At 35.8% G+C, this 10,469-nt stretch overlaps 1 protein-coding gene across 3 annotated transcripts in view; it reads left to right on the top strand.

The window, feature by feature from the left end:
• LOC106140415 (somatostatin receptor type 2) overlaps positions 1 to 10,469 on the top strand; it is a 150,816-nt gene that overhangs the window by 28,370 nt on the left and 111,977 nt on the right. For 2 of the 3 annotated variants that reach the window (XM_060944506.1, XM_060944503.1), the window contains exon 2: positions 8,967 to 8,995. The exons of the other annotated variant lie outside the window; for it this stretch is intronic. The gene's annotated coding sequence lies outside the window, so the exon portion shown is untranslated. The remainder of the gene's footprint in view (positions 1 to 8,966; positions 8,996 to 10,469) is intronic. 3 annotated transcript variants of the gene reach the window in all.

The raw sequence follows: 10,469 nt of genomic DNA, 5'->3' as shown, positions 1-10,469 counted from the left end.
AAGCGCTAAAGCAAATATATTTTATAAATAAATATATACGGGATAAATAACATAGATTGAGTTAGCCTCGAAGTAAGTTCGAGACTTGTGTTACGAGATACTGACTCAACGATACTATATTTTATAATAAATACGGTATATAGATAAACATCCAAAACCCAGGCCAATCAGAAAAAGTTCTTTTCTCATTATGGCCTGGCCGGGATTCGAACCCGGGACCTCCGGTGACACAGACAAGCGTACTACCGCTGCGCCACAGAGGCCGTCAAAAGTATAGACTGAAATTTAATTCAATTTAACAAAAGGGTGAGATTTGGTTTATGAGGCGTCGGCGATCGAATGGTTATGGTACCATAAGAAAACAGTGTGATGCTTCGTTCAAATCTTAGTTTTTCGCTAAAAACCCTTTTCGGAGTCACATATAAACTTTGATTGTTAATTAATGTGCCATGTGATTCCCGGCACCAATACAAAAAAGAATAGGACCGCTCCATCTCTTTCCCATGGATGTCGTAAAAGGCGACTAAGGGATAGACTTAAAAACTTGGGATTCTTTTTTAGGCGATGGGCTAGCAACCTGTCACTATTTGGATCTCAATTCTATCATTAAGCCAAATAGCTGAACGTGGCTGAACGTCTTTTCGAGACTGTTTGCTCTGTCTACCCCACGAAGAATATAGACGTGACCATATGTATGTATGCAAACGTCTTAAAATCGGGAGGTAAGCCTATGTGTGTATATATGTATGTATATGTGTATGTATATGTGTATATGTTAATTAATGCTCTTACAGCCAAACAAACCATCGTGAAACAAGCAAATTTAGGAAATTTAATTTGTAATGATCTTATACCTGCCTTTGTTTGTGATTTGGAATTCCCTCCCCGCATCTCTCTATCCCGTTACATACTCGTACAACTTAAATTTCAAGGCATAAGTGAATATGCACTATTTGAGCTTGTTACCTTAGGCCTCATCTTACCATCAAGCGGATTTAGGTCAAGCGCATTTTTATTACTTTAAAAAATTAATTTTATTTTTTAGCTAGGTCAAACTTTGACCAAGTTAAGAAAAAAGGTTGCGTCTTCACAAATACCACATCCAGTCGTGTGACATCTATTGCGTCATTGGCCCGTGTTTGCAAGCGCATCGTTGTAGAACTATTTTCTAATCTGGCGGTCACCCAAACAGCCATTGTCTGTTTTTGTTATTTATACATACATACATATGATCACGTCTATATCCCTTACGGGGTAGACAGAGCCAACAGTCTTGAAAAGACTGAATGGCCACGTTCGGCTATTTGGCTTAATGAAAGAATTGAGATTCAAATAGTGACAGGTTGCTCACCCATCGCCTAAAAAAGAATCCCAAGTTTGTAAGCCTATCCCTTAGTCGCCTTTTACGACATCCATGGGAAAGAGATGGAGTGGTCCTATTCTTTTTGTATTGATGCCGGGAACCACACGGCTGTTATTTATCAAAGTACATAAAAGTAGATTTTATTTGAGTGCCTAAGGAATGTTAAGAAAGCTGGATGTGTAACCATAGACTTCCTTACGAAGTTGAGGAGTTAAGACGGCAGTCGTTTCGTGTAAAAACCTGTAATGATTAAGCCATTTCGCGTCACAGACGTTTTTTATATAAAATTTGTGTTTGCTCGAAGTATCGCTAGGCCTTTGTTTGAGGCTAGCTCAGACTATGTGATTTTGTCTGGTTATATTAAATAGATAAATGTTTATATTATATGCCGTGCCGTGTGGTTCCCGGCAGTGCCGTGTGGTTCCCGGCACTAATACAAAAAAGAATAGGACCACTCCATCTCTTTCCCATGGATGTCGTAAAAGGCGACTAAGGGATAGGCTTACAAACTTGGGATTCTTTTTTTAGGCGATGGGCTAGCAACCTGTCACTATTTGAATCTCAATTCTATCATTAAGCCAAATAGCTGAACGTGGCCATTTAGTCTTCAAAACTGTTGGCTCTGTCTACCCCGCATGGGATATAGACGTGACCATATATACCATATGTATGTATGTATTAAATAGATAAATGTGTATATTATATGTACATCTTTTCCCGTAATCGACTTAGTTCAATCAGTTTTAATCTCTATCACAGCCCCTGACATAGTTTGCAATAAATACGCTGAGCGTACGATGCTTAGATTAAAGAAAATCTGCCCTAGTAAATGACAAGCGTGACGCCGTGCGCCTAAAACGGGACAGCGATAGTTTTTCGCGCGATAAAAACGGCATCGCGCGTGCTTTGCTACAGGGCTGCCCTTAAAATCCTACGGATGGTGAAACGATGAAAATAAAAATGAAAGAAACATATTTATTGGATACAAAATGTGACAGCGAAACCCTTTTAGGCATAATGTTATCCTGTGTCAGAGCTTTTTATATGTATATTAAGTTAGACAAAATCATAATTTCAGGGCTGTTAAAATAATCACGTTACAGTATATCCCGCGTCGGGTTTTTGTTCAGTTAATTGTTATAATAAAATTTAATTGTTGTTATGTCGTATTATACCGGTGGTGGGTCGCATTTTAGTAATTATGGCATATAACTATAATATATTATCTACATATATGAAGGTGTATAGAATACGAATATAATATTATACATACATACATATACATACAGGTATACATAAATACATATAATCACGTCTATATCTCTTGCGGATAGGCCACGTAGACGGACAATTTATAGTTTCATATGATATTTTCGGTAAAAGGTATAATAAAAAAAATGTTTATTTAGGTAACCAAAGGTAAGTTCATATCACAAGTTGTGGGAGTCTCCTTTTAAGCAAAATTTGCTTGTGCCAGGAGGCACCGCTCTTTCATAACATAGCAATTATTATTACTACTAAATAAACTGTTTACAAACTTAAGCTAAATAAAGGTTTGAAAGTACTTTGAACTTAATTAATTATAGGTATACTTGACCTGATCTTTAATCGGGAGGTAACCAATTCAAAGTCAAGTTTTTTCACGAAGCGAATTCCATCTGACCTTCGTTACCTTCACAGGGAAACCTTACACGTATTGGATCATTGTAACACATCATATTGTCAAAATGTGTAGCGTTTCTTTCATCGTAAAAGCATCGGATGCTGAATAATTATTCGAATTAACTCCGCAATCGTTAGTATACCGACGTGTGAGGAGTAGCACTCATTATCCCTCACTCTGGTTCCTAATTAATGAAGGGATATCGTGTTACACGATTCTCAGAACTATTGTGAGCGTGCTTTTGTTGGAAACGTTAAGGAATTGTTGTGTTTAACGGAGGAACGACCTCAGGTATTAAACTTTGAAGATTAAGAGCTGAGCACTTTTTCTGACTTACAAAAGAAGAATGGATAAAAAAGATCTTCTATCATACCATGGATGTTATAAAGGATATAAACTTGGAATTCTTCTTTTAGGCGATGGGCTTGCAATCTGACACTATTTCAATCTCAATTCTATCATTAAGCCAAACAGCTGAATGTGGCTTATCAGTCTTTTAAAGGCTGTTGGCTCTGTCTACCCCGCAAGGGATATAGACGTGATTATATGTATGTATGAATCATAAACATATTCAAATTTTAAAGGAAATAGTATAGTCACTAGGCATATTCATGAATATTTATAAAGAAAACAGCATTTGTATTTTGTTATTTTTGTATTTAGATTAAAGAACCAAAATGGAAATTCTCACAGCAGTGAAGTTTCGGGTAAACCTTAGCAATGTACCTCCATCATTGTTTATGCGGGCCATGATTCACCAAATTTTAATATCTATTAAATTAATACTACGTTAGATGTTTGAAATTCATATTGAGTACTGTGTTCAGCAATTTCTTCAATGTTTAAAGTATTCTGAAGAATTATCTCCTAATTTGACGGTGCGGTGAAAGTTCTGAGAAATTTGGCAGTAGAGAATTTACGGCATAAATTAATTTTGGATAATTTTCTTGGACGAAATTCGAAACTTTCTGATTATGTCGAGTTGATATTGTTACCGGGAATACGTGGAAGTTAATATGGATCCAAAATGGCGTTATAATTATTAATTAGCGGGGAATTGATAAATATTAAGTGAGATAATTATCTCGCTAACACAATGAATGTGTTTATGAGTTATGAATACACATACACAGCTTTTTTCATTAGATATAGCCGATGACGCGACTTGAAAAACGCTTAAGTACTGTGATTTAGACTTACGTTATTATTTAATTTTTATTCACATACAGATCCTAGCTATGAGCTATACTGGACCATATAGAGAATTGGACGAGATTTGTCAAACATCTGAGTCTATTAATGTGATTGGAAAAATAAAAAAATACTTGGTGACTACATTCTTCTGTAAAATTTACTCGCACAATGATCATTCCGTATGGTTCCCGGAACTAATAAAAAAAAGAATAGGAAGACTCCATATCTTTCCCATGGCTGTCGTAAACGGCGACGAAGGCAAGTTTAGGCTTATAAACTTATAATATAAAATACTATTTCAATCTCAATTATACGAATATCATAAAGCGAAACAATTGAACGTGGCCTATCAGTCTTTTCAAGACTTTTGGCTCTGTCTATCCCGAAAAGGCTAAAACCGTGATTCTATGTCTGATCACAGCATGCTCTATAAAAGCAAACTCAACTTAAACATCTCTTAAGTAAAATGTAACCCTAAAGAGAAGCAATAAGAGAAATGAGCAGGCTCTATGAATACTCCAGCAACTAAACATTAAAGTTTAAATGCAGTTCGTCAACTGAGCGTCGCGAAATCTATCCAAGGCTGTAACCCCCACCAGGCTGGGCCACGAAAACGACGGGGAAGTGAGGATTTTAACAAAATAGTGAATTTGGAAACGGTAGTAGTTATAATTAGATGTAGTGATGTGACGTCAATAAGTGATAACTTGTATCCAATTTTGAAAATAAATCTATTCTATTCTAATACGTTTAATGTGAGCTACATCTTTTTGTGCAAATTTTAGATGTGGCAATCCTAAAAATCAAAGCAATTCTTTGAATATTGAGATTCTTCTTTTGTAGGTGATGGACTGTTAACCTCAATTCAAATCGCAATCTATATTCTACATACATACATACATATGGTCACGTCTATATCCCTTGCGGGGTAGACAGAGCCAACGGTCTTGAAAAGACTGAATGCCCACGTTCAGCTATTTGGCTTAATGATAGAATTTAGATTCAAATAACAATCTGTATTCAATAAAGTTCAATTTCACCTTTGATTCTTGTGTTAATTACTAATTGGAATCTTTTTCCTCCTGATTCCGGTTACATCCTGATCTTCCTGGAGAGGTAAGCCTTAGATGTGATTCTGTGTTGGATTAGTCAGATTTTTACACGAAGCTGCGCGCTGTCAGACCTCCGCAACCTTTTCAATGAAAGGGAACCCAGTCCATATTGGATGATGGCTAATACATTTGCCTTATTGTGTGTGCGATTGTTTCCTCTTGTAGGCAACCTTCTTGGTATACGCCATAGCAACGGTTGCCATGGTTGCCATGTTAGTGAGTGAATGTCAAAAATAATTTTTATTATCAAATCTTAATTTTTACGTTGAATAATATAGACATTTTAAACTGATTATTTTCTCCCCTTTGCTCCTTCTATCTTCTGTAGGAATAAATAACTTAATAACTATACTTCCTACACCTCTCTAGGTTTTTCTTCACCATTCGAGCATCGGTATAAATATAAATCAAGTTCGCCGGTCTCGTGGCCGCACCGTGAGCGCCTGACGTTTGCCAAACAGAATGGCTAACTCGGGCAAGGCGGGCGAGCAATCGCGTCCTCAAATATTTGCGCCTCGTTGCCATGAATCCGATCGGATGTTATTATGTTGATATCCGAATAATCTGCACTAAGTATCGAGTTTAATGGTATTACACAAAAGTGTGCTATATTAAAAAACAGAGAGAGTATAAATAATACAGGTATTAAACGCGCACGTAACGTAAAAAGAGTATGTTTGTTGCATTAAGCCATCCAGTTTACTCTTAAGACGTGTTTGTTCTAGAAATTTGTTTTTTTTTTTTAATATATGTACTTTTGCCAATGTTTTTATCTCCGAAAAATAAAGTCCTGTAAGACTTGTGGCAAACAACTAACTAACTGCAGACGAGTGGAACTGCTTACCCATATAAGAAGGATAATTTTAGCCCGAGGGGGACATTGTTTCCAAAAACCTTACCTCTTTAATTGATTTTAAACTATCGCGTTGCATTATACATACCATTTATAAATAATACAGGTATTTAACTCGCACGTAACGTACCTTAAATTTTTCTAAGACGTTTCGAATCCTGTTACAATGATACCTGTATTATATTAAATGTCACGTTTTGCAAGTAAACTAGATTAATAGTTCTATCGATAAAACATGGTTAATCACAATAGTGGCATCGTTAGAATCGATATTATTATCATAGTTTAGCTGTTACTATCTCAAGGCTAACTGAACGATTATCGAAAGTTGGGAATTTTATCACAATTTAATACAAATGTCAGACAGATTTGATACGAGCGATGGCGTCAATGGCCACTATTATAAGGCTTGAAAATATTTACACAACTATTTTTCACCACTTTTTTTCTAGCCTCAGTTCTCAATCGGAAACAAAACTATCGTACCAAAAATAGAATTTATCGTTAAATCAGTCTACGAGCAGGAAAAAGTAAGATATTAGTGTCCCCTCGGTGTCATTAGTGTGCCTCAAATATTTGGCGGAATCCTAAACAAAGTCGGATTATTTTCATTGACTAGCTGATGCGTGTGTGCGTCAGCTAAATATATCCAGTCCAGCAAATATTGGAGCCTTGAAGTCCTTGAGACTGATGGAAATATAGAGATATACAAGTTTGATTTGTTCTTTTAAGCAGATATTGTTATTTGCATACGTTTTTTTTTTATTTAGTATTTAATCGTCTAAAGACTAAGGGATAGGCTTTTAAACTTGGAATTCCTCTTGTAGGCGATTGAAAAGCAACCTGTCACTATTTAAATCTACACAGCTGAACGTGGCCTTACAGTCCTTTAAAGGCTGTTGTGTGTGGGACTCTGTCTACCCTGAAAGAATAAAAACGTTATTTGTATGTACATAATAAAATTACTATAATTCTTGATTTTGATAGATATATTACCACTAGGGGCTTATATTATATATAATCCTGTGACCTGTAAATAACATTGCATTAAAACAAAAAGGATCCAAATTGACAATAAACATGGTTATAGTTTCCAGTTTAAAAAACGTTAATGTAAGCAAAATAAAACAGTAGAAAAATGCTAGGAGAGCGAGACGGCTCATTTGTGTTGCAAAGTTTCTGGGTTTTGCTTGCCGTGCCTGCCATTGAAGCGGTTCCAAACTGAATTAAACATCGGCCGATTAGTAATTTGAATTTAAAAAATAGTGTCCTTATGAGTTTGTCACTAGAATGGGCGCAATAAATAAATTAATAACTATACATACATACATATAGTCACGTCTATATCCCTTACGGGGTAGACAGAGCCAATAGTCCCGAAAAGACTGAATGGCCACGTTCAGCTGCTCGGCTTAATGACGGAATTGAGATCCAAATAGTGACAGGTTGCTAGCCCATCGCCTAAAAAGGGGATCGCAATTTTATAAGCCTATCCCTTTGTCGCCTTTTACGACATCCATAGGAAAGAGATTGAGTGGTCTTTTTTGTATTGATGCCGGGACCACACGGCACATTAATAAATATATACGTGACAATTGCACATATAGAGTTAAACTCGAAAGTATTGAATGTATTGAAGTATAGAATGAAAATGAAAAATTGCTTAAATTAAACAGATGAACTAATTAAATGTCCAAATATTCTTTATTTAGACATTTAATTAGTCCATCTATTTAACTTTCTCCTCTTAATAACGTGAGCGTAAGCTGAACGTGGTCTATCAGTATTTTCAAGACTGTTGGCTCTGTCTACCCCGCAAGGGATATAGACGTGATTATATATATGTATAAATAAAATAATATAAATATAAATAAATAAATATATACGGGACAAATTACACTATGTAGCATGTTTGCAGCTATGTATAAGCAGATCTCAAATTGATTACAATTGTGAAGTAAAATATGAGCGAAAATTAAGTGAGGCGATCCTGGAAAGTGGTAAAAATAGCGGCCTACCCCCAGGGACGGGGTGGATAACCAAGTAACGCAAAGATAATGGATTAAGGGGTGGGGGTAAAAAACGGGTGAACCAACAAAGATATGACGAAGTTTTGTGACGCCGAGCAAGTATAAGAAAAATATCACGCAGATAAGGAATGGCGAAAACAATAGGCGGAGACTGGAGTTAAGACTATTTCAAATGACTTCTTTTCACTATATGTAGTTTATTTCTTAAAAAACTTAATTCATACTAATTATAAAGCTATAATATTTGCATTTGTATATAAATAAATAAATATATATATGTATATACGGGACATATGACACAGATTGAGTTAGCCTCGAAGTAAGTTCGAAACTTGTGTTACGAAATACTAATTCAACGATACTTACTATATTTTGTAATAAATATTTTTATATACAAACATCCAAGACCCAGGCCAATCACAGAAAGTTCGATTCTCATCATGCCGGCTGGGATTCGAACCCGGGACCACACGCAAGCAAACTACCGCAGCGCCTTGTTTTAAGTAATTTATTTGGCGTCAACCAATGTTGTGAAACCAAAAGAAAGATATGACTGATGTTGAAGTGTCCCATAAATGAATAAAAGTTCTGAATTTGAATTTTTGAATTTTGTGAACATCATCGTTCTTTTTTTGAAATAACATATTTCATCTGCGCCGCCCGGTAATTCCCATTTAAAAGGATACAGATTAAAAAGGTATTTACTGTAATGTTTTGCGGCCGCCATAAATTTTGTTTGTAATTGTTTCAGCTGAGCCGAGTGGCCGCGGGGATTATCAGGTGAGTTCAATACCAAGTGGATTGTTATGAGGGTCTAGAGCAATTCCAGGGAAGTAGCCTTTTAGCCCATATATATTCTCATTTTCAATTTGAATACATTAAGGAAAGAAGTTAGTTTATAGGGTATTAAGTACACACTTAGAGTAGACCAAGGAGTTATTTATTTATTTTAACTATATGCACGTAAAATATACAACTATATAAAGCATAAAAAGCAAGTTAAATTCTATACTAGTAACACATTTTTTTTCACAGTCAATACGTCAATTCACCACCAAGTCTACTAAGATATTCCTTTTAATTCCTACTGGCTGATAATACTTCAAGTGTACCCACTAATTGACGGCCTCAGTGGTAGTGCGCTTGTCTGTGACACCGGAGGACCCGGGTTCGAATCCCGGCCAGGGCATGATGAGAAACGAACTTTCTCTGATTGGCCTGGGTCTTGGATGTTTATCTATATGAGTATTTATTATAAAATATAGTATCATTGAGTTAGTATCTCGTTACACAAGTCTCGAACTTACTTCGGGGCTAACTCAATCTGTGTAATTTGTCCCGTATATATTTATTTATATTTATTTACTAATACTTACAAAACCACGTACAACAGTTAGTCGTTTAACACAACACCTCGATTAAACTACAAATCGGTAATTTTCCGGGCCGCAATGCGATTTTATCAGTAAACAGTGCATTATTATGCAAGTGCACGTATGTTTGTCCTGCCTGTGTGCCGAATGCTGCAAACTTGCTTTCTATATCAAAGCCAAGGTCTATTTCTAGACTAGCCTTCGTCTCTGGCTTTGTCAATATGAAATCCATTGAAGATTTTTGAACCGGGAAAATGAAGTTAAATATCTTTTTTATAGTAAAAAGTCGAGTGCGTTTGACATCAATCTACCTGATGGTAAGTAAGATTAGGTCTAAGGTAGTACAATCAAGTTCAAATAATGCTTATTCACTCTTGCCTTGAACTTATCTAAATTGTAGGTATAGTTGTTAAGGATTACTCCATTTAAGAACGAAAACTATTCAGATTATATCTCAATTCTATCATTAAGCCAAATAGCTGAACGTGGCCTTTCAGTCTTTTCAAGACTGTTGGCTCTGTCTACCCCGTAAGGGATATAGACGTGATGATATGTATGTATGTATGTACTATTCAGATAGGATAGATTTTACTTACATACATAAATAAAATCACGCCTTGTTGCCGGAGGGGTAGGCAGATACTACATCTTTCTACTTGCCACGATCTCTGCATACTTCATTCGCTTCATCCACATTCGCAATTCTCTTCAAGCAAGCAATTCATAAGTATAATCTTAAAAAAGAAAATTTGCCTGCCACACAAATCATTGGCTGATTATACCTTTCTAATAACCTATATTTTTATCAAAACTGTAAAGTTGAAACTACTATGCAATGATACAAATACCACCTAGAAACCTCTAGACCACAGAGGCACAAA

The sequence above is a fragment of the Amyelois transitella genome, chromosome 5 (genome assembly GCF_032362555.1).
Source record: "Amyelois transitella isolate CPQ chromosome 5, ilAmyTran1.1, whole genome shotgun sequence".
NCBI classification, from domain to species: Eukaryota; Metazoa; Arthropoda; class Insecta; order Lepidoptera; family Pyralidae; genus Amyelois; species Amyelois transitella.
This window is presented reverse-complemented; position numbering and strand designations above follow the sequence as displayed.